The sequence below is a fragment of the Lepisosteus platostomus genome, unplaced genomic scaffold, assembly GCF_059453375.1.
Source record: "Lepisosteus platostomus isolate fLepPlt1 unplaced genomic scaffold, fLepPlt1.hap1 Scaffold_90_H1, whole genome shotgun sequence".
In the NCBI taxonomy this organism is placed as follows: domain Eukaryota; kingdom Metazoa; phylum Chordata; class Actinopteri; order Semionotiformes; family Lepisosteidae; genus Lepisosteus; species Lepisosteus platostomus.
The window spans coordinates 57387-83600 of NW_028291702.1; the positions used below are offsets into that span (position 1 = coordinate 57387).

Here is a 26214-nt window from a genome sequence, read left to right on the forward strand (position 1 = left end):
TCAATCCACATGACCGGAAATGGGGCAATGAACAGGATATGGGGATTTTGCTAGTTATAAAGTACAATAATCATCATTAAATGATCTAAGACTACTGAAGTATAAGCTGTGTCCCTGACTGATTAATTAGCAAATTCATCTTCGTAGAGTGGAGCTACACTGAATATGGAGTGAGATCATGTAGGGAATAATGGACTTGTAATAACTAATTGAAGGATAATAATAATCAACGAAAGTGCTTAAAAGTATCAACAAATGCCTTCAAAGTACTTGACACGTACTTTGCTTTCAAAAGTGAAAAATAATTAATGCTTACGTAAGATTTCTCTTGACTTCTCAGGAGTATACTAACTCCAAGGACAAGTAACATCACAAACCATTATTTAAGTGCTGATGTTGGAGCTGCAATACTACTACCAAGACAAAAAATGATACAGGTAAAACTGCTTTTAGATTTCTAAGAATTGCTAAAATAGTATGTTTACAGAGCATTCAGAGTCTCATAGAGAAAATAAGTTGAGAATATGACAAGTTCCTACCATCTCAAACACTGCCAATCTAGAACAAAAAGAAAGTACTTGAACGCCTGCAGTAATTGAACACAAACCAGAACATATCAGTGCATGACAATGAAATGTAGTCACAAAATGATTCTACCCTTTCAAGTCCCAAAAAAGACCGAGGAACTTACCGGAGGCGATACCTGGATTTCAAACAGAGTACAATGTAGCCACTGTAGGGGAGAAGATGACAGAGAGCTCTTCTCAGATTGCTCAGAGTCAGCCCCAGCACCCTGTCCTGACTGAAGCAGACAAAGTGGTCAAACAGGTAGGTAGAAATGAGTAAGGAACAGAGAGTATGGTTATTCTTGCATTGTTTTGTTCGTCTGTCAAAGAAAAGAGTGCTTCTGACTTTTGTCAATGTTCATCTTTATTTTAGGAGAAGAACAAACGGTGGTATCACACTTTGCTCAAGTGTATGATACCATGTGTGTACAGCAGACATCACCAAAGGAACAGGAGACACCTGAGTAGAGAACAAGAATATGAAAAGACTGATGAAAAAAGGCACCAGGAGAAATCCATTGAATATGCACAATCTCGTCCAGTATTTCAATGAAAAGTTTCAGTGTTGTTTTTAGTGTCGTCGTATTGCATACATTTAAAACAATGTGTCTTGTTTAATGAACAATTTCATTTACTTTAGTAAAAAGTGTTGTTTACTGTAGTCCTAGCATGGATGCAATTGTTAGAAAAAACGTGAATGAAAAACTGAATGTTTCATATAATATGGGTTTGTGTTAACCCACACCAAAGTGAAATGTTTGATTACGTTTACAAGACATAACACATAGTTCAGTTGAGTGTGAAAGGGAACAACAGAGAAAGTCACAAACAAAACATTTGTGAAGGACTTGATGAATGTTTTTTCTTTAGAAATGACAAAAAATAAAGAATTTTTCAACAAGATGTCTTTCTATAGCGAGTTTCATTTGAGATAGTCTTTTCATAGAAGTGCAAGAGTGGTATTCCCTACAACTTATTCCCCAATTTGATCATTCTCAGAAATTAGGAGACGGAAACCACACCTACTGTAATATTAGACCTTGTAACAAGGCAACTAGGTTTCAATGGCTTAAAAGGTGCAGAAAGAGGCTCATGTATAATGACCTCCAGTGTCCCACAGGTTTTCCCACAGGTTTGTTGCGCCAGTGCCAGAGTTTCATGCAATTAAATGAGGACCTCTTTCTCACACCACATATGTTATACTTTCAATGGGAAAAAAAGAAATATTACAATTGTATACATTTTAAAGCCATGTGTTCATATTTGGTAGAAGCCCTAACAACACCTACAAAACACCTAACAACGGGTACAGGACCAAATTAGGGCAGTACCCACTATTGATAAACATACAGAAAACAATATTAAAGTACTGGCTTTAATATTAGCCAGACACAGCTGGATGAGCTCTACCAGCCAGGACAGGAGGCTCTACTGTACACAGAGAGGGGAGGGAGGGGGGAACAAGCTGCCCAGCCGTGTGGAATGCTACAGAACCCTAAACAGACAAAACATACTACCCGAATATTTGACCAAGATATCCAGACACAGCTGGATGAGCTCCACCAGTCAGGACAGGCTAATAAGATACACTCCACAGACATTCACAACAGTGACATATCATAAACACTTGAATTAAGTATCTAGTCTCTCGAATCAAAATTTCGAGAAAAAACACATTGCCCAACGTTAGAAAGCACCTTGCATTACATTGCTTGAAAAACAATTTTATTTCGAAGGAATTATGGATCGGGAATTCTTCGAGGAAGTCGGGGTCACACAGCATGCCGCCCCATATATCAGGGAGCACATTGGATCAAGGCACAGTCTCTTTCAAGACAACGATCCGAAACACACAGCAGCAAGGGCGAGGCTTATAGCAGAACGAGTGAACTGGGTGAAAACTCCAGCCGAATCTCCAGATTTAAATCCAATAGAGATGGTATGGCATTAGCTGAAAGACTATGTTTGGAAAACTCCTAAACCCAGCACAAAGCAAGAACTGATACTGATACAATGTCTGTTGATACTGATACTGTATGAGTAGGGCTGTTTCACCACTCCTTTTTTTTTGTTGCATACAGCAGTACTTCTTATGGTAGTACTTAAGTACAGTAGGTACTTACATTAGTACTTCTCGCGTTAAAAAAGTTAGGTGTTAGCATAAACTATTAGGAATAAATAATATTAAACTTAGCACTGTAATAAATTATGCTAATATTAAATTTGATTCTGCTCTGAGAATGTAGGGGGAAGGAAAAATGCCAGTAGTCTTTCCACTGATGAACTTGTGCCTGATGAACACCACTGCGTCACACCACACAGCTGCGAGTGCACCTCACTGTGCCTGGCCACCACTGCATCACACAACTGCCAGCGCACCTCACCGTACCAGGCCACCACTGCGTCACACAGCTGCAAGCACACCTCACCGTGCCAGGCCACCACGGCGTCACAACACACAGCTGCCAGCGCACCTCACCGTGCCAGGCCACCACTGCGTCACACATCTGCCAGCGCACCTCACCATGCCAGGCCACCACGGCGTCACAACACACAGCTGCCAGCGCACCTCAAAGTACCCGGCCACCAGTGCGTCACACCACACAGCTGCCAGCGCAGCTCACCATGCCAGGCCAGCACTGAGTCACACCATACAGCTGCCAGCGCACCTCACCGTGCCAGGCCACCACTGCGTCACACCACACAGCCGCCAGCGCACCTCACTGTACCAGGCCACCACTGCGTCACACAGCTGAAAGCGCACCTCACCGTGCCAAGCCACCACTGCGTCACACAGCTGCCAGAACACCTCACCGTACCAGGCCACAACTGCGTCACACAGCTGCCAGCACACCTCACCGAGCACGGCCACAGCTGCATCACGCAGCTGCCAGCGCACCTCACCGTATTCTGCCACAGCTGCATCACACAGCTGCCAGCGCACCTCACCGTGCCAGGCCACCACTACGTCACACATCTGCCAACGCACCTCACCGTGCCCAGCCACCACTGCGTCACACAGCTGCCAGCACACCTCACCGTGCCCGGCCACCACTTGATCATACAACTGCCAGTACACCTGACCGTGCAAGGCCACCACTGCGTCACACAGCTGCCAGCACACCTCACAGTGCCAGGCCACCACTGCGTCAAACCACACAGGTGCCAGTGCACCTCACTGTGCCTAGCAGCCACTGCATCACACAGCTGAAAGCACAACTCACCGTGCCAGGACACCACTGTGTCACACCACACAGCTGCCAGTGCACCTCACCATGCCAGGCCACCACTGCGTCACACCACACAGCTGCCAGCACACCTCACCATGCCAGGCACCCACAGAGTCACACCACACATCTGCCAGCACACCTCACCGTGCCGGGCCACCACTGCGTCACACCACACAGCCGCCAGTGCACCTCAGCGTGCCAGGCCGCCACTGAGTCACACCACACAGCCGCCAGCGCACCTCACCGTGCCAGGCCGCCACTGAGTCACACCACACAGCCACCAGCGCACCTCACCGTGCCAGGCCACCACTGAGTCACGCCACACAGCCACCAGCGCACCTCACCGTGCCACGCCAGCACTGAGTCACACCACACTGCCACCAGCGCACCTCACCGTGCCAGGCCAGCACTGAGTCACGCCACACAGCCACCAGCGCACCTCACCGTGCCAGGCCACCACTGCGTCACACAGCTGCCAGCGCACCTCACCATAACAGGCCACCACTACGTCAAACCACACAGCCGCCAGAGCACCTCACTGTGCCAGGCCACCACTGCGTCACACAGCTGAAATCGCACCTCACCGTGCCAAGCCACAACTGCGTCACACAGCTGCCAGCAGACCTCACCGTGCCCGGCCACCACTGCATCACACAGCTGCCAGCGCACCTCACCATACCAGGCCACCACTACGTCAAACCACACAGGTGCCAGTGCACCTCACTGTGCCCAGCCACCGCTGCGTCACACAGCTGCCAGCGCACCTCACCATAACAGGCCACCACTACGTCAAACCACACAGCCGCCAGTGCACCTCACCGTGCCAGGCCACCACTGCGTCACACAGCTGCCAGCGCACCTCACCGTGCCAGGCCACCACTGCATCACTCCACACAGCCGCCAGCGCACATCACTGTGCCAGGCCACCACTGCGTCACACAGCTGAAATCGCACTTCACCGTGCCAAGACACAACTGCGTCACACAGCTGCCAGCAGACCTCACCATACCAGGCCACCACTACATCAAACCACACAGGTGCCAGTGCACCTCACTGTGCCCAGCAGCCACTGCATCACACAGCTGAAAGCACAACTCACCGTGCCAGGACACCACTGTGTCACACCACACAGCTGCCAGTGCACCTCACCATGCCAGGCCACCACTGCGTCACACCACACAGCTGCCAGCGCACCTCACCGTGCCAGGCCACCACTGCGTCACACCACACAGCTGCCAGTGCACCTCAGCGTGTCAGGCCGCCACTGCGTCACACCACACAGCCACCAGCGCACCTCACCGTGCAAGGCCACCACTGTGTCACACCACACAGATGCCAGTGCACCTCACCGTGCCAGGCCACCACTTCATCATAGAATTGCCAGCGCACCTCAAAGTACACGGCCACCAATGCGTCATTCCACACAGCTGCCAGCGTACCTCACCATGCCAGGCCAGCACTGAGTCAAACAGCTGCCAGCACACCTCACCGTGCCAGGCCACCACTGCATCACACACCTGCCAGAACACCTGAGCGTGCAAGGCCACCACTGCGTCACACAGCTGCCAGCGCACCTCACCGTGCCAGGCCACCACTGCGTCAGACCACACACAGCTGAAAGCCCACCTCACCGTGCCAAGCCACCACTGCGTCAAACAGCTGCCAGCACACCTCACCGTGCCAGGCCACCACTGCATCACACAGCTGCCAGCATACCTCACCGTACCAGGCCACCACTGCCTCACACAGCTGCCAGCATACCTCACCGTCCCAGGCCACCACTGCGTCACACAGCTGCCAGCACACCTCACCATGCCAGCCACCACTGCGTCACACCACACAGCTGCCAGCGCACCTCACCGTGCCAGGCCACCACTGCGTCAGACCACACACAGCTGAAAGCGCACCTCACCGTGCCAGGCCACAACTGCATCCCACAGCTGCCAGCACACCTCATGCCTTGTTATGTGAAACTTTAATTCTCTTTTTAGGAGAATTACAATTCGTGAACCACAATTCACGCTCAACCACATCACAGATCTACTACACACACCTCAGGATGGTGACGTCACTGCCTTTCATATGGAAACATTTTGACACCGCGCTCAACAATCTTAGGAAGATCACAAAACAAGCCTGCTAGCCTGGATTTTACCTAAACAAATCACGCCCGAGAAAGTGAAGTACTGTAGCATTAACTAGCAAAGGTGTATTGCAGACATAGGCATAGTACGCAATACAGGCTTTATGAAATCTAATAATATTGTTTCGGCTGTGAATCCTTCTTCAGCTGTGAGGGTCTTCAGCTCATAATGAAACGCTTGGAGTTTGCAATGTACGGCGCTCTGAACGAGTTCAACTTTAATGCAGGAAAAATGGATTTCCCAGAAGCTATACTGATTCTTATGGAAGCCCGTTTCCGCCAGGGAGTAGAAAAAATGCGCCCTGGTATTCTCTGGGATTCAGTGCAGTTAAAACTGTTCACTGTTACTGACCATACTGCCTGCCTGCGGGCACTTTTCCTTTCCGTGGGGGAGGGTGGACTGTCTTTCATTAGAAGGTTAGCCTATTCTACTCGGAGAATGTAGAGGGGGTGGAAAGTGCCCGCGGTCATTTAATTAGTATTACAATTCGCACTGATTCCCCTGCGAAGATATGGACATAAGAATATTCGTGTGTGGTCAAAAAATGCCATAAAAACGACAAAATGAAGGCTGTGAAAACATTCACAATGTGTTGTATACACAAAGCACGTGTTCTCACAGCTCGAGGAGGTTTCGTGAAAACTTTATATCGTCACACAAAATAAAGTTTTTTTGTTTACAAAGACGATTACAAAGAATGTGGACCAGGGTAATACTTTGAGTTTACAGCTTGTCCAAGGTCATTCATTATTAATACTATTAGGGATATCTTCGGTAAAGACTGACAGCAGGAACATTCCTGTTCTTTACTCAGCAGCTTATTAAAAACAGGGTGTTCAAAACGTTTTTTTTTTACCCAGAAGAGTGACACAGCTTCGCGTTGTGAATCTGTTATTCCGTATTTACAAAGAAAGTGGAATACAGTAATACCACCTGCTATATAGATACATATTTTTAGATATTCAGATCCTTAAATTAATATCATTATTCATTTCTTTAGATACGTGATTCCATACTATATTCCCTATTACAAAACCAATAATTCCAGTCCTGAAATCTGATTGGCTGACACACATTCGAAGAACATACTGTAACACTTAGTTAACATGTCTGGTTTAGTTGAAGAATCGGCTAAGGTAAGTTTCAGGGTTTAATGGTGGGATGGCACCTGTGCTTTTTCCCCCCAACCGTTAGAATATGATTTGCACAAAACCCAAAAGAAATACTGCACAGTTCAAGAACCTAGCAACTGTAAAATAAGCTTAAAAACAACTGAACTGAAATGCAAAAAAGTTCAGAGAAAGGCACAAAATATGTTTACTTGGGGTTTAAAAAATTAAAACTAACTAAAACATTCCAAACAGAAGCCGGCCTACCTTCTTTTCTTTGTACCTGATAAAGATGAGGATGGCTTTAAAGATACAGCTAAACTTTTGCAGAACCATTCAAGCGCATTGTTACTGTTTGCTGTAGAAGCCAAAAATATGAGAATCTCAAAATCTAAAAATCTCATGGCGTCAGAATGTACAACTTAAAAAAAATAAATAATAATAATAATAATAAACATTAATTTATATAGCGCCTTGAAAGGTGGCTTCTTAATAGAATGACGAAACCAACAACAATAAATAATACACAAGATATGCATGATGACAATACACAGTTAGAGCAGACAGTAGATGGTGGTACTAAACACAGTGAGAGCAGAAGGATAAAGAACAGGGGTGAGTTTCCCGAAAACAACTAATCTTAGAGACTTTCAAGCAACTTTACGATGTACGTATGTAAACAATCGATTGACAATTCTTTCATTATATGGTGTCGGTTTTGGTCCTTCAGTGGGATGAAATAAAGTTGTGAAAAGGAATATGAAGTAAACTTGACATCATAGTTTAAGCAAAAGCATATAGATAGGCACAAAAAGGGACCTTATTGTTTCTAAGAGCAAAGAAAAGAAATGACTGACATGCCGTAAAAGAAAACCAAGATTAACTGCGTGGACAGTGTATGCGTCCCGCACGACGTCCTTGATTTAAAGCAATATTTTTTGGCGCGCTGCCATAGTTAAGAATCACAATATTTCATAAGAAAAAACTGTTATTTATACTTATTGGGTGTACTGGAACTCAATGGAAACATTAACTACTAAGCTTGGCATGTGTCACTCAACAAATACAGGACCTATAATCAAATTTAAAAACAAGTAGATCTAAGCTTTACCGTCAACAATCACGACAGAACATCAAACGGTGTTGAACTACGCGGTATCGACCGCGGGTTTGGGTACGGAATGGAGCAGGCGTGGGACTCAGGACTGGGGCTGAACAACACATTTATTAACTCGAATCGGGAAAGGTACACACACAGGGACAGGGGTTACAGCGCTGCACCTTCACTAACACACACACACACCTGAAGGGAAGAGACTGTATCCCACCCTCCGTCCCGCTATACAGTCCGGTAGAACCCAGGTGCTGTTCTCAGCCCGCCTTGCGTGCGCAGGACTAAAGCGCCCTGCGTGGCGCTACATTATAAATACATGTTAGGCCCAATGATTTCACTTAAATAATGCATTGCTGCATTTCATACTGAAAATAATATCATCTAGTCAAGTATAAAAATGAATATGAAATATACCCAAGATGACTCATAAATTCATCACTGTATAAATAAATGTTCTTTTTTCGAATTTCCTCTGACACAGTACAACACAATATCAAAGTCCTTCATATAAACTCTTAGTGTCCTGTATTCCCAGAGGATGCCCCTGCCGTGAAGTGACTGTGCTCTGTCTGGCGATCTCTGGCGCTCAGGGTGGGCAGGAGGAGGCCAGTTTAAGAAGCACTTAGTGATGAACGAGCGGGTCGGGGAGCACGTAGATGACGAAGGATTTAACGTGCTACTTCAGTTACGATGGGTTTTGGGAAACACTCGTCAATTAACGATCGAGCTTAAGAGCGAGTTTACGATGTTCTTAGCGCTACGATGCTTTCGGGAAACAGAATCATAATATCTAGAAGGATTACCATATATAAAAATAGAAAGAATGATATATGATATATACAAGTGATTATATCATATCATATATTATTAACACCATACCCACCATCTATGTACATTCACATGACCACACATATCAGATCAATATCAAATCAATCACAATGATTAGAATGCGCGCAGAAATCGCCCCTTTCTCTTCCCATCTTTCAGCACATTATACGTCCTCTCCACGATACAAGCCGATATCCGTTATCTTACTCTACAATGCACCTTTTCCCGTGTTGTACGTTAACATTTGGTTCATAAAATCGACACACCTGAAATACTAAATAAGAAAGAAAACAATTATAACACAACGGATGACAGAGCCTCTAGAACAGAAAACCCGTTGGCGTCACACACGCTGAATGTCTCTCTCTCTCCTGCTCAGCAAAACACAACATGTGGGTCAACACCGTGTGAGGCATTAAACATCACCTTCGTGCATTACCGCGATACATCTGGCACACAACTGTACTACTACAGAAATAATATATATATATAATGTCGCCACACGAATCTGTAATGAAAATAAAATTAAAAATGCCGCTGGCGTCTCACCCGACTGGCGGCCACAGCGCGTCTGAGGGCTCCCCAGAGAAACGAGCCGCCTGTGACCCCAGGGGCACCTTCACAAACCCCAAGGGCTGTCGCAAAGCCAACTCCATACAGAAAAACGGAACTCATCTGGGGGAAGTTCACAAAATAAAATAAAATAAAAGATGACATCATATAACCACGGCTCAACGCAGCTGGCTACACGTGTGAGAAGGTGCAGTACTTGAAGTGCGCTGGGCAAACTTCCGAGGTCAAATTCTTCCAGCACGGTTGTACCTTTAAAGCGGAGACGACGGCACCGAAATTTTTTGGCGCGCCTTCTCTTTAAAGCCCTGGCCAAATATGAAGACAGTACGTACAGTTATAATTCAAACGGAATTAAAATCTACACATCCCAGTTACCATGGTGGTGCTTGTGATCATTGCGTTTAACCAACGAAACAGGGCGAAAAATCAGTCACATGAATTTGGGGCAGAGTTTCGAAAGCTTAACCTATCAGCAACAAAGCGAAATTTACACGATAGGCTACCTCAAACTGTCAGTTACACGAGTGTGTATGTCGCTTAAGCCACTCCTATTTGGCATTTTAGTTATGGAGGCGAGAAGACGCCTCCCCCCCCTCTCTGGGTGCCTGATTTGCCGCCATCTTTAACCGCTTCGTGTCCAAATCGCAGTAGCTACGCGTACGAAATAAAGTTCATCCCAGCTACAAAACATATATATTTTTGTGCTAAGAGGGAGCAAAACATCAGTATTTACTGCTATTAATTAGTGTACGATTTATAGTTGAAATCTGAGCCTAAATATAAAGTTAAAATCTCGACAAAGCAATGTAGGAAATACAGAGAAAATAAATCCTTTCTGACATCTAAAATCAGTTTCGATCAAGGTCTCTAAAACGAACAAGAAAAAGAGGATTTTCGGAGGGCAATTACGCTGTATTTATATAGAATAAGTAATTTATGAGCAATCTAATTTCTTGTTCGTTTAAAACAGTGAAATGTCAGCTGCAAAAGATCGCCCCAGAAACAGCACTCTCTCTGCCTGTCATAGACGTTCAGGAAAGGCTGAATGAAGTCATGGTGATCAATAATAACAGTTGTAGGACAAGAAACAAAAGATAGTGAAAACTTAAGATTTTTAAGGCTAAAACTCAAATTCATTCTACAAATTAAGGCAAATGAAAATTCAGGATGTTAAAGTGCTAGAGGTGTAAAAAAATACAAAAATGCACATGAGCAAAAAGTTTTAGAAATGGAGCAAACAATAAAAGCCATGCCTATAGTGCAGAAGAGGGATGCAGGAACACTTGCTTAGATATACAACAACATTATTTTATTAACCCTTTACAATTTCTTGCATTAGTAATTATCTTTTCGCATACCCCAGCTTGCTCTCCATGAGATACACAGACACACAGATGAAAGAGATAGGGAGAGAGCCTGTGGTCAGAGTACAGGGTCAGCCATTGTACAGCGCCCCTGGAGCAGTTGGGGTTAAGGGCCTTACTCAGCAGCCCAACGGAGTAGGATTCTTCTGCTGGGTGCGGGATTTATTGTTAAATTATTACTTTAAATAAATACTTTGAGTTACTGAAACAGCCCGCTAATAAAATTGTCGCAATTTTGTTCTCGTTTGGAAGAGAGAATCAAAAATGAGACATAATGATGGTTTCCGGCTTAGACCTTTAAAGGTACCCCCATCACTGAAGAATTTGACCTCGGAACGTTTACCCAGCGTAATATTGTATTTCATTTCACTTTGACCGATTGTCTTTAAATCAATTGTTGTCAGAATATCCCCACCTCCAAACAAGAACAAAATTGCAACAATTTTATTAATTGGCTGTTTCAGTAACTTAAAGTATATATTTAAAGTAATAATTTAACAAGATATGTAAATGTTTTAAGATATGTATATGTTGTGAATGTCTGTAGATTGTATCTTATGATTTAAATACTTTTATTTTTTCACAATCTGGCAATGCCAGACAGAATTCAAATGGCCTTGCAGATCAGAAAATCAAGGAACAAAACAATTATTGCGCCCAGCTCCTCAATGGGATAGCTTTAACTTGCTAATGCGTTGGTGTACAAAAGTAAAAAACAATTACTTTTTGACAATGAAAACTGGTGTGTATCTCTCTCTTTGCTGGCGCGGTGGGGTGCTGTACCACCCGCACAGAACATTAAAGTGTCCCTTTCCATTCAATGGGTGTCTGAGTTGCTGTGTCCTATCTTCTGACAGTCGCTGTTGTGAATGTCTGCAGAGTGTATCTTATTTTTAGCATTGTAGCACTTTCGCCCTGGGGGGCGGCTGAAGAACACCCGGCTGGGGTGCGCGGTGAGGGGCAGGACAGGAGTGGTCAGGGCGGGGTTTAGGTAGGCCGCTGACTATTGCAGCTGCCACACAGTGAAAGGGGCATACGGGCTGGGGAGATCGCCCGTTTTCCATGTAAATAGTTCCCTGGTTCCGCACCCCTCTCTCCCTCCCTCTCCAGATACAGCTGTATGAGCTCCACCAGTCAGGACAAGAGGCTCTACTGTACGCACAGAGGGGTGGTAGAGGGGAACAAGTTGCCAGCCGTGGGGTTGAAGCTGATACCCTGGATCCTCTCCAGACACAGCTGTATGAGCTCCACCAGTCAGGACAGGAGGCTCTACTGTACACAGAGAGGGGCGGGAGGGGGGAACAAGCTACCCAGCCATGGGGTTGAAGCTGATACCCTGGATCCTCTCGAGACACAGCTGTATGAGCTCCACCAGTCATGAGAGAATGCTCTACTGTACACAGAGGAGGGCAGGAGGGGGGAACAAGCTGCCCAGCCGTGGGTTTGAAGCTGATACCCCGCTTGATCCTCTCCAGATACAGCTGAATGAGCTCCACCAGTCAAGACAGGAGGCTCTACTGTACACAGAGAGGTGCAGGGGGGGAAACAAGCTGCATAGCCATGGGGTTGACCCTGATACCATGGATCCTCTCCAGACACAGTTGTATGAGCTCCACCAGTCAGGACAGGAGCCTCAACTGTACACAGAGAGGGGCGGGAGGGGGGAACAAGCTGCCCAGCCGTGGGGTTGACGCTGATACCCTGGATCCCCTCCAGACACAGCTGTATGAGCTCCACCAGTCAGGATAGGAGGCTCTACTGTACACAGAGAGAGGCGGTGGGGAGAACAAGCTGTAACCCTGGCTTCTCACACAAACCTTAAAATCACGTAATAGGTTTATTCCATGCTGAAAAAAAGAAGAAAGAATACACATTCCATAGGAATCAGTGCCTTTATATAGCGCCTTTAAAGGTGGCTTCTCAAAGCGCCTTACGGGATAAAAACAACAAAAACAAAAACAATATTGTTTTCCATTGCACTTTGACAGATCATCTTTAAATCAATTGTTGATTTAAAGTTTGACAGTAAATGTTTATATTGTAAAGCATACAGCTGCCATTTCTTTCTAAAAATTAAAAAAATTGTTTGCGCTGTCTAAGAGGGGGGGGGGGGGGTCTGCTGACAATCCCCCATACACTCAAGTGAAATATGAATAACCCCAATGTAAACAGCGTATTTACAATTTGTTGATAATAAAAATGTTAAGTTCTCTAAGACTTTGTGATACTTTACCCAGGGAGCTGTGTAAGCATGCGTGGTGACTATTCATTGTTATTAAAAAATGACTTAGATTCGAACGTGTTGTGATATTTAGAAATATAAAAAGTCAATTAATTGTCCATAATATTGCTATTTTATTTTTTCAAAGAAATGCTTGTTAAAAGAAAAGTCATGGCACAGGCTGGATTTGAACAGCCAACCTCTCACTTACAAGTTCAGCACATGAATAGAATTATATCATTATTAATTTCTTTAGATATGCGATTCCATATTATATTCCCTATTAATCAAATTCTAAAAGTATGCTTGTTTGCTCCTGTATTGAGCGTATTTGCAGAAAAGCTTAAAACTACCACTTTTTATACACACGTTATTTCACATGTTAGTTAAAGACTTCGATGCTTAATATTGTTTAGGGAAAAATGGAATACTGGTGTGTATTTTTGTACCTAGACCAGCCATATACAGTTTACATACTGTAATACTTTAAACGGGCACAGTAAAGACATTAAATATACATATACATACTGTATACAGTACAGTTTGCATACAGTAATATGTTTATGTTCCTAAATCAATATCTCTTATGAGCATGCAAAAGGCATGGTGAATTGGAGATTCTCAAAAATGACTGTACTTTGCATGATTGGAAACAAATGCGTGATTGGATCAACGAAATGCTGTGGTGTTACTTTTACAAAGACGGTCAATGAAAAAAAGAATGTGGACCAGGGCAATACTTTGAGTTTACAGCTTGTCCGAGGTCATTCATTAGAACATGTGGTATTATGCGGTACTATGCGAGAATACACGGTATTAATATGGTAACTTGTGTTACACCGCGATAAGCACACCGCAAAATAATGCGGTATCGCCCGCTTGTTTTGAATGGCTGCATCTGTATATCCCTGCTAGTGATGATGACCATGGTCACCTCACCCTCGCAATACACCGGCTGAAAGAACTTAAGAACAGGGTAAATCAAGAACAGGGCATTGGCAATGAGTTCCCCTTCTTTTCATGGTTAAAATCATTTTTTGGGTCTTGGGGACTGTTTTTCTTAAAGCTATTCATGCCTGTTGTAGTGTTTTTGCTGTTGTGCTGTTGTCTGACTAGGGTGACCCCTATGAGGACTCTGTGGTATGAACACATTTAAGGATAAAAAGGAGGGAATGTAATGAAAAGTTACTGAGAAAAAGTGTTTTATTCTATGTTGTTTACGGACAGAGCTGTGCTGCAGAAGCAGCTGGATACTTAGAACAAAGTGTGATAGCACCCAACTTGTCAAGGGCACAGGATGTTTTAATACTGTTTATCTCGGCTGCTTGAAGAAGGGAGTGTGAGAAACCATTTGAATAACTGCTGTTCTTTGCTTAAAGCAAAAACCTATAAGGAATGGAAAATGACTGCTTTGCCTGTCCTTGAAGTGTTGCATCAGCTTAAAAAAGATATAAAACAAGGGGTCTCCCTGCTTGCTTTTGAATCAGCTTTCACTTCTCTGCGCAGACAGGTGATGGCTTTTTCCCATATTGCAAAATGAATAAAGACCTTACTGAGTGAATGAGAATACCTCTCCTGGCTAAATCCCTTACAACTTGTTCGAAATGCAGTACGGCCATATTTCATATCAACCCACAGATGCATTGCATAAACACTAGAATTCTGGTTGTACTTAAATTGACCTTATACGTTTTGGATTATGTTTAACCTTCTTCAATTTCTTTCATTTCTTCAACCATATTTTGAGATGATTACGTTTACAGAAGCAAATATTATTCAGTGCTTTTTCTTCACTCCTTTAATCAAACCCACATTTCTATAAGGAGGGCCATTGTGAAACTCCCCAAAGTGAGCTGAATTAATCTTTTATTCTTCACACCTGCAAAGTCATTCCTTCATTGTGAAATATGAAGGCCTTTCATTATTCACATATACTACAACATCTGAAAATAATAGTCTTGAAATAGTTGAATGAAAGAAAATCCTGAATAACTCCTCCAAATGCGTGTTACACTTTCATCAAGTACACACACTTTGAATGTGATGAACTATAAAAAGTTATTTTAACCATACCCAATGGAGCTCGGGAGTGCAATTGCATACACAATCATGTTTTCAGTGTTTGGACATCAGCCGTACATCAGAACAATCATTTCACTAACACAGCTCCATGTTGAGTGACTTCCCTCCAAAAACACAAAGTCACTTTCCCTTAGCAATTATTGCATGGACTTAGATTATCTGCCTTCTGCATCAAGCCCTGTATGATATACTGTACAAAGCCAAGCTTTGGGAAAGTGCTTTGTTTGGATCCTTGTCTTGATCCTTTTGGATCCCAGGCTGCTCATTTGCAAATGTGTTTTGACATTAATTATAGTGACTATAGCAATGAGGTGGCACTGTGGTTCACAGAGCTGGGGTCCTGGGTTCAATTCCTGGGGTGCAGTCTGGATGGAATTGTATGTTCTCCCTTCATTTGTGTGGATTTCTTCCAGGTGCTCCAGTTTCTTCCCACAGTCCAAAGACATACAGTACTAGTAGGTTAAGGTGGAACTACAGTCCCAATTTTGCAGACACAAAATTATTTAATTTCAGTCACAAAATAAAATCATTGACATTTTAGAAAAAACTTTACAAACTCAAAATTGAGCACAAAATCATGAACTTTGTGAAAGTACTGTAAGTTATGCCATGTTGTAACAAATTCGCATTCAAGTTCCACACAAATTGCGATGTGATGCAGCCTTTCCTGCTCACTAATCAATGTAATGACTAATGCAATGTGATGTAGGAGAGAAAAGGTATAGGTTATGCAGCAAACATTTCACTGCAAAAAACGTTCCATTCCAAAGTTCTTTATGCAGAGTTAACAATATATTATTATTTATTGGCAAAAACGTAAAAAAGTTGAGAGTAATATTTCCATTGGATTAAACGAGATGTATTCACAAGCCTGCTCCTTTACAATGTCATAGGGCCACATCAGATTACAGGAAGTTTTGCTGCCTCGTTCTGAATCGCAGAACATGGTAATTCTTTAACCTTGAAATGTAGTCTATTTTGTGATGTAAATTGGAGGTTTTACAAGTTATTGTGTGTTCCCCTTTAATTGGCTTCTGGGAAAACTGGCCTCAACACTGTATTGGATAAGGCACTTAGAAAACAGATTCATGCGTGGACCACAGCAATGTCCCTTTACTGAGAGCCAGCAATCAACGGATGTGTCTGATCGTGAATGGTTTTCCCTGTTGTTTGTTGTATTACTCGGTGTTGCATTTTAAGCTGTGCATGAGGCAGGACCCGGAGGCTGCTGCTTCTGCTGGGATTGAGGAAGAGCTGAGCGCCATGTAAGGCAAAGACACTGCGTTCCACTTTATCAGGTGTCTGGAGTGTAAGAGCTGCAGATAATATTGAGTCACATTAATCCCAACATATTTCAAATATTATGAAAATTAAATAAATTAAATCAAATAACTTTCATTAAAAAAATCAATCACTCTTTACCTTGCTTTTTCAGTTGTTTTTAAGGAAAATTGATGCCGAGAATGTGTGAATACGATGGTTCCAAGGCCAATGTGACCTGTTCTATTGCCTGCTAATTGTACGTTGCAGGTTGAAAAATTATTTTTAGGAGGTCAAGGTGTATGAATGATAAGAACAGCTTGAAATTTATTTTCAAGGTCGACACACATTTTCGCAAGGGAAAAAAACTGAAATAACCACAGTTACGCAAACACCAGTCCACCAAAAAAAAATCATTTTATTAAAACAAGGTAACATTTTTTTTATCATCATACGGATGAACTGTGCTAAATATATTTCTATATTTAGCAGGACGTGAGTCGTGAGCCAAGATCATGACTCTTTTGCTCTTCTTCACATCAGTTTTCATGTGGGAGGAGGAGGAGGAGGAGGGCGGCTCCTGATGTGCTGACACTTGGGGATGTGCCTCTGTGCCGGCCTGGGGGCAAAGCGCCGCCCGCAGTGAGGGCAGGGCACGTAGTCGGGGTTTGGATTCGCGGGGGGCTGGGGCAGGTTCACAACCTTCCCTCCTTGCGTGATCACCTGCTGCACCTCCCTGACCTGTTTGATGCTCCGAATGAAATCCTTGTGCTTCTGCCTCCAGTTGTTCTTTCTCAGCTGGGAACAGGAAATGAAACCAATAAAACAGCTTCCAGAAAAAGTCCAGACTAGCACTGCGTACACAGTCTGGTCACAAACCATTCACAAGGCAAGAAAATATCAATACAGTAATAACTTAGCTTTCTGGGGCTACCTTTCAGGTCATTGTGTATAGAGTATAATTTAGTTATGGTTTTGTTTCCTGTGAGTGCTATTTGCTTGATATCTCATGTAGATTTTTACAACAGAATTCAGAAGTCACTAAAACCCATTTATTCTGTCTGGCAAATGTGCCTTTGCTTCTTCTTATGGATGTATGTCTCCAGTTCTGTTCCCTTGGCCCTGTGCTTGAAAGAGTCAAAAACCTTCCTCTTTGAATTCTGAAGCTTTTTGCAGATCTTGCTGTGTTTCTCCAGCCTCTCTACAGCAAACTTCCTGTGACACAGTTCACAGGGCACCAGCTGAGGGTTTCCACTCTGGCCATTCTCATATGGAAATTGCTCAGCGGTAGGGCACATCAGACTTGTAGGGGACAAATATCTGTTTTCCACTGACAGAGTTTGTTCATCCAGACATGCGGTGTTATTTCTGAAGTGGGCCTGCGCGGCCTGTGCCGCTGACACGTCGCTTTCAGGGAGCCTTGCTTTCTTGAGATACTTTCTCCTTCCACAGGGGACGTCTTCTAGCCCACGGCTGCAAGGGCTCACTTGACGTCTCTCCTGATGGGAAAGCGCAGAGGGAAAGTGCGATTCTGCGCATCCGCCGTCTTCCATTGGAGAACCATAATCAAGGTTGCCTCCTCTGATAGGAAGGGCTTTCCTTGGAGTGAAGGCTTTTTGCTTCTCCATTCTGCAGGTCAGAAAAGGCACGGCCTTAGAGCGGTGGTTGGCCCACGGTCCTCTGGGGCGAAGCTCGCTCTGCCTCGCCTGGAGTGTCTTCCTTCGGGTCAGGAGTCCTCTATTTTCCCTTCCGGCCACCTCTCTGGAGTCTTCCATCTCTCTCTGAACCATCCTCAGCTCCTCCTGAGCTCTAAAGAGCTTCGCCTGCATCATGGCCTCCTTCTGGCGAATCTCGTCCTTCATCATGGCCTCCTTCCGGCGCATCACATCCTGCAGACTGGCCTCCCTCCGGCGATGCTCCTCCTTCAGCGCGGCCTCTGCCTCGGCCACTTTTCGTAGCTCCTCTTGCAACTGAAAGTGCTCCTTCCCATTGGCATGAGAAGGGCATTGCCCTGGAGGGGGCGCCACCATGGGGAGGACAGTCCTGTCCTTAGGTTTGCGTACTCTTGAGTCCCTCCTGCCCGGCCTCTCGCAGGGCCTCTCATGACCATCCTGAGGCGGGGTGGGGGCAAACAAGGAATCACTCTGTGCTTCCGGGCGGTCCACAGCCCGAACCTCACCAGGGCCGGAGACTTTCCTGTTACCCATAGGCTTCAGGGGGTAAGACCGATCATACCCCACAATGTTCTTCTCGGGGCCCTGTTGGGTTTGGAAGCGATAGCTGTTCCCCGTCTTCTTCTCCGCAGCGTATTTGACGTATTGGAAAGATTTTCTCATCTTCTGTAGAGCCGCCTCCTGCCGTCGATTGTATATGGCGATCATTTTTTTCTCCTTTTCCTGCATCAGTTTCTCTTGGAAGGTGTCCTTCAGAAGCTGTATCTTGGGAGGCGGGCAGTACGTGGAGATCAGATCCTGTCACTTTAAGGGCGCGGGTCAATTCGAGTCTGTGTCCTTCGGGGAGGGGGACAGAGCACCAGGCTTAGGACTGGGCTCCATTGGCAAATGAGATATGAGCTTTGTTTCCCAGGTATCTGGAAAAGGCAAAAATGGCAAATAAATGATATCCTGCACAGAATAGTATGGTCTAATAGAAAAGAATAAAAAAAACAATTCAGGAAATACACAACTTTTTAATATTAAACCTAATGGTGTTGAATGCTGCATGCTGACTCAGTAGGAGACAGATCCTAAACATAAACATTATAATAAACATTTGTTTCCCAAATAACATTCTCAATGTTCAGAATGCTTAAAGTCATGAGCTTTTTTAAAAATGTTTAACTGAAACCTGGAAATGTACTCTTTCATTTCAAAGCTTGTATTATATCTATGATATAAATGTTTTTTATATAAAATTAACCCATTATGCAACAGGGGTTTGAGCAAAAGTCACTGTGAATAAGGGAATTTATCAATATTAATTAGCCGTTTCACTACATTATAGATAGCTGAAGGATTATGATACAGTATATCGATTTTGCTACAAATTGACAAGAATATTTGATGACACTTACCAAACAAGTCTCAAACAGCGGAGAAATAGTTCACCACGACGATAGCAATGCAATGTTTGACTGCATCTCCCTATGTGATATATCTGTATTTGGGTAAATACAGATCACGTAATTCAGGGAGCACTGTTACATCAGGTCACCAACCATTATTACGACGCTCATATGTCATAGAGCTCCTTAGGATGTTTGTATAATCTTTATCCAAATTTTCATATGGCCGCAGTTACGGCGTTTATTTTACAGTTAATGTAACAGGATGTCATTATATTTTTCTGTCTTTATGGTGGCAGACCACTTAACTAAATCTGAGTAGGCGGTTTCTACAAATGGGTCAGATAAAATATTAAATATACAGTAAAAGCTCACACCTATTCATACCCTTTATGTACTGTATATCTACAATTACGTATACTGTATAATACGATAACTACCATTACAAAATGTCTCCCTTTTTGATTTGAAGTGGTTCTTTTAAATAAGTAAATTGCAATCACTTAGCCTACATCTGAGCTCCTAATTCATCGCGACGACGGACTGAGACTCCAGTTGGATTTGTGAGAAGTAAAGGGGTGTGCCTGTTTTAAAACCGATTCATACGTCTTAAACACATGGACATTGATAGCAGTCTGGGTTATATAATTTATCTCTTTATTTTATTTAAATTTAAGTATCACATACACATTTTCAAAGTAACTGTACCCCTTTTAATTATGATCCCCATCGCTCACAGCTCCGAACCTGAGACGAGGGCTACTTCAGATGGGATTTCCAACATTTCTCTCTTAGCTTGTATACCGGTGGAAAGGAGAGGGCTCTTAAAACGTGTTGATAGTAAGATTGGGATGTATTTGCAGTCTAGATATCGTTTTTTTAATGTTCGGAGCCGGCACAGATTCATTTTCTTACGACTGCTTTTCTGGATGACAATAACAATGCAAACGATGGTGTTAAGGCGAGGCTGTGCCTTAAGGCTCCTCTGCTTACAATATTCAGCGCGTAAATCGCAAACGAGCGCCTCTCTTACGATGAAAATGCGGCAAATAAGAACACGAGATTTAAACCTACGGCTTACAAATTTATGCGTAAACACTAAAACCGTATCTTTAGCAAAACTGGCGAGACAATGTGTTTTATCATTTAAAAAAGTACTGGAAAATAATTAAAGGTTATCACGATAAACAGAGGTTACTGATCTACTACTGTACGCTGTGACCAAAAATGAGAGTCCCCCGATCCTCGCAGCCTTCATGCTTTGGTCTGGGCCTGGCCGTTTTTTTTTTTAGGATAATGGGGTCAAGTTAAGAAATTATGCAAGTTTCTAATCAAATCCAAGGGCGCCCCGATCTCCTAAACATCTTTAGAAGGCCGACGGACCACACTGCACGGTCCGGGTCCGGGCCCTGACCCGGTTCTGGATAACGCCAGCTTAAAGTGAAAAATTCTACTGTACATATTATGTTTCTTATTATTGTATATATGTATAATGTGGCGCGACCGCTTCACGAAGCTAGAAAGAAAGTTATCCGCCATTTTTATTTTACCTGCAATTGAATTTGCCATTAAAATCATTATTAATACCGCAGCTGCTAAATTACTTACCTAAAAGCGTTCAGATACAAAAGCACTTGAGCTCTAATGTTTATATACTGTTGGCCCGATGACCTACTTCAAGAAGAATTGTTACATAGACCGCCAAGGACTGTCATCACACTTTACGTCATAAAGCGCTTTAAAACTTTTGACAAGTTCAACACCTCATATTTTGTACTGTTTATCATGGTAAAAGCAACTCAAAGCAATTCTAAAAATGATCGAAAGGTAAAAATACAAGCTTATACGAGCTGTCGTTTTAACATTTATAACATATATTTAAACAAAACATATATAATCTATTTTAATAAAATAGAAAAGTGTTCTTAGTCTTCACTTAAAAGCTGTTAGAAGCTGCCTTTCTGACAAGAGAGTTCTGTGATTTCCACAGTCTCAGTGCATTAAAGTCAAAACCAGTTGCTTTTTATTTCCTGTTTTACGACAGAGCAAGGAGGGTGTCCACAGACCACCGTGCACCTGCAGACTGATATGGGGGGTAAAAAGTCTAGAAGTTAGTAAATAAGATTTTAACATATGTTCTAAAACACACCGGACAACTGTACAGTGATGCCAACACAGTGATCTGAGCTCCTTCTTTGAGTTAAATCCTAGCATCTGCATTTTTTACAAGTTGTTGCTATGGCAGAGCATGACCAGAGCATAACAGAAACCACCCATTTTCTAACCACTTCATCCAATTCAGGGTCAGGAGGTCAGGGGGTCGCGGGGCACGGGGGAGCCAGAGCCTCAGAAAGTAATAAGCAGGAGATACCTGGGACTGGATGGTAGTCCAATGCAGGGAAGACACAGACACTCACCAATTATCCCAGAAGCCAATTAACCTACCAGTAGTTCTTTGAACTGTGGTAGGAAGCCGGAGCACCCAAAGCAAACTCATGCAAACATGGGGAGAACATACAAGCTCCATACAGATAGCCCCCCAGGTCCAGAAGTGTACCCAGGGCCTCAGCACTGTGAGCTAGCAATGCTAAACGCTGGGCTACTGTGCATGCTAATTTCTAGGCATCAGGTGATCAATCAGGTAGTGTTTCTCAGATAAAAGGACACCAGTAATTTAGTATGAGATTCAAATTGACCTCAGAACAAAATATAACTTATGTTATATAACTTATATAGAACTTACTACAGCATAACTGTCTTATTTGGCTCTTGTAGAAAATATTAACAGCATGCCTATTAAACATACAGTATCTAGCAATCAGCAATCAAAATAAAAACATGTCCAAACATGGAAACTGCCCAGTTAATGAAGCATTTCAAAGACATTAATCTATTCAATAATTACAGTTTCAAGTAGATAACAGATTTATATTCAGATTACGAAAGTATCATAACAACGGCTGCTTGTGTAAGGAATCCATGAATACCACTGTACATGAGAATTTCACACCTATTTGTAATCAATACACAAAATCCTATTGAATTTCAGGTACTTGTTTATTCAGCATTGCTTAACTCCGCGGACTCCTTGTTGTTTCAATATTCTAGCAATAGGACTAATCGCCAATACAGTGCCGTTGTAATCTATTCCTTCTGCCAGCAGAGGACGGTATTCGCACAGCCCGTTCAGGATAAGATACGGTCCTCGCAGTTCACAGTACAACTGGCCACAGCCGTACTCGGAATACGCTCTCGATAACCTCGTTTAGTTTAAGTACGGCCGTATTTCATATCAACCCACAGATGCATTGCATAAACACTAGAATTCTGGTTGTACTTAAATTGACCTTATACGTTTTGGATTATGTTTAACCTTCTTCAATTTCTTCAACCATATTTTGAGATGATTACGTTTACAGAAGCAAATATTATTCAGTGCTTTTTCTTCACTCCTTTAATCAAACCCACATTTCTAGAAGGAGGGCCATTGTGAAACTCCCCAAAGTGAGCTGAATTAATCTTTTATTCTTCACACCTGCAAAGTCATTCCTTCATTGTGTAATATGAAGGCCTTTCATTATTCACGTATACTACAACATCTGAAAATAATGGGTCTTGAAATAGCTGAATGAAAGAAAATCCTGAATAACGCCTCCAAATGCGTGTTACACTTTCATCAAGTACACACACTTTGAATGTGATGAACTATAAAAATTTATTTTAACCATACCCAATGGAGCTCGGGAGTGTGATTGCATACACAATCATGTTTTCAGTGTTTGGACATCAGCCGTACATCAGAACAATCATTTCACTAACACAGCTCCATGTTGAGTGACTTCCCTCCAAAAACACAAAGTCACTTTCCCTTAGCAATTATTGCATGGACTTAGATTATCTGCCTTCTGCATCAAGCCCTGTATGATATACTGTACAAAGCCAAGCTTTGGGATAGTGCTTTGTTTGGATCCTTGTCTTTATCCTTTTGGATCCCAGGCTGCTCATTTGCAAATGAGTTTTGACATTAATTATAGTGACTATAGCAATGAGGTGGCACTGTGGTTCACAGAGCTGGGGTCCTGGGTTCAATTCCTGGGGTGCAGTCTGGATGGAATTGTATGTTCTCCCTTCATTTGTGTGGATTTCTTCCAGGTGCTCCAGTTTCTTCCCACAGTCCAAAGACATACTAGTAGGTTAAGGTGGAACTACAGTCCCAATTTTGCAGACACAAAAGTATTTAATTTCAGTCACAAAATAAAATCATTGACATTATAGAAAAACTTTACAAACTCAAAATTGAGCACAAAATCATGAATTTTGTGAAAGTACTGTAAGTTACGCCATGTTGTAACAAATTCGCATTCAAGTTCCACACAAATTGCGATGTGATGCAGCCTTTCCTGCTCACTAATCACTGTAATGACTAATGCAATGTGATGTAGGAGAGAAAAGGTATAGGTTATGCAGCAAACATTTCACTGCAAAAAACGTTCCATTCCAAAGTTCTTTATGCAGAGTTAACAATATATTATTATTTATTGGCAAAAACGTAAAAAAGTATAGAGTAATATTTCCATTGGATTAAACGAGATGTATTCACAAGCCTGCTCCTTTACAATGTCATAGGGCCACATCAGATTACAGGAAGTTTTGCTGCCTCGTTCTGAATCGCAGAACATGGTAATTCTTTAACCTTGAAATGTAGTCTATTTTGTGATGTAAATTGGAGGTTTTACAAGTTATTGTGTGTTCCCCTTTAATTGGCTTCTGGGAAAACTGGCCTCAACACTGTATTGGATAAGGCACTTAGAAAACAGATTCATGCGTGGACCACAGCAATGTCCCTTTACTGAGAGCCAGCAATCAACGGATGTGTCTGATCATGAATGGTTTTCCCTGTTGTTTGTTGTATTACTCGGTGTTGCATTTTAAGCTGTGCATGAGGCAGGACCCGGAGGCTGCTGCTTCTGCTGGGATTGAGGAAGAGCTGAGCGCCATGTAATGCAAAGACACTGCGTTCCACTTTATCAGGTGCCTGGAGTGTAAGAGCTGCAGATAATATTGAGTCACATTAATCCCAACATATTTCAAATATTATGAAAATTAAATAAATTAAATCAAATAACTTTCATTAAAAAAATCAATCATTCTTTACCATGCTTTTTCAGTTGTTTTTAAGGAAAATTGATGCCGAGAATGTGTGAATACTACTTTTTGATGGTTCCAAGGCCAATGTGACCTGTTCTATTGCCTGCTAATTGTACGTTCCAGGTTGAACAATTATTTTTAGGAGGTCAAGATGTATGAATGATAAGAACAGCTTGAAATTTATTTTCACGGTCGACACACATTTTCGCAAGGGAAAAAAACTGAAATAACCACAGTTACGCAAACACCAGTCCACCAAAAAAAATCATTTTATTAAAACAAGGTAACATTTTTTTTATCATCATACGGATGAACTGTGCTAAATATATTTCTAAAAAGAAAAAGCAGGACGTGAGTCGTGAGCCAAGATCATGACTCTTTTACTCTTCTTCACATCAGTTTTCATCTGTGAGGAGGAGGAGGAGGGCGGCTCCTGATGTGCTGAAATTGGGGATGTGCCTCTGTGCCGGCCTGGGGGCAAAGCGCCGGCCGCAGTGAGGGCAGGGCACGTAGTCGGGGTTTGGATTCGCGGGGGGCTGGGGCAGGTTCACAACCTTCCCTCCTTGCGTGATCACCTGCTGCACCTCCCTGGCCTATTTGATGCTCCGAATGAAATCCTTGTGCTTCTGCCTCCAGTTGTTCTTTCTCAGCTGGGAACAGGATATGAAACCAATGAAACAGCTTCCAGAAAAAGTCCAGACTAGCACTGCGTACACAGTCTGGTCGCAAACCATTCACAAGGCAAGAAAATATCAATACAGTAATAACTTAGCTTTCTGGGCCTACCTTTCATGTCATTGGGTAGAGAGTACCGCTGAGCAATTTCCATATGAGAATAGCCAGAGTGGAAACCCTCAGCTGGTGCCCTGTGAACTGTGTCACAGGAAGTTTGCTGTAGAGAGGTTGGAGAAACACAGCAAGATCTGCAGAATTCAAAGAGGAAGGTTTTTGACTCTTTCAAGCACAGGGCCAAGGGAACAGAACTGGAGACATACATCCATAAGAAGAAGGTTAAACCGCCAATCGTGGTAAGGGCTATCCTTAAACTCTTTCCAAGCTTCCCTTGTTTTCTCCTAGGGTCAGACTCAGCTTATAAATCAATGTAAACAATAAATAAGTGTTTTATGAAGTACTCTTCTGAAAAACTGCCGCAAAGGCACATTTGCCAGACAGAATAAATGGGTCTTAGTGACTTCTGAATTCTGTTGTAAAAATCTACATGAGATATCAAGCAAATGGCACTCACAGGAAACAAACTCACGGGCACTCACAGGAAAGATTTTCTCATCTTCTGTAGAGCCACCTCCTGCCGTCGATTGTATATGGCGATCATTTTTTCTCCTTTTCCTGCATCAGTTTCTCTTGGAAGGTGTCCTTCAGAAGCTGTATCTTGGGAGGCGGGCAGTACGTGGAGATCAGATCCTGTCGCCTTAAGGGCGCGGGTCGATTTGAGTCTGTGTCCTTTGGGGAGGGGGACAGAGCACCAGGCTTAGGACTGGGCTCCATTGGCA

General features: G+C 43.2%; 1 long non-coding RNA gene across 1 annotated transcript; it reads right to left on the reverse strand.

The window, feature by feature from the left end:
* Nucleotides 1-24954: 24954 nt before the first annotated feature.
* LOC148630793 (uncharacterized) lies at nucleotides 24955-25625 on the reverse strand. The gene is made up of 2 exons (XR_015934998.1): nucleotides 25490-25625; nucleotides 24955-25353 (listed from the first exon to the last, which is right to left on the reverse strand). It is a non-coding gene; the product is annotated as an uncharacterized LOC148630793 (long non-coding RNA).
* Nucleotides 25626-26214: the final 589 nt, after the last annotated feature.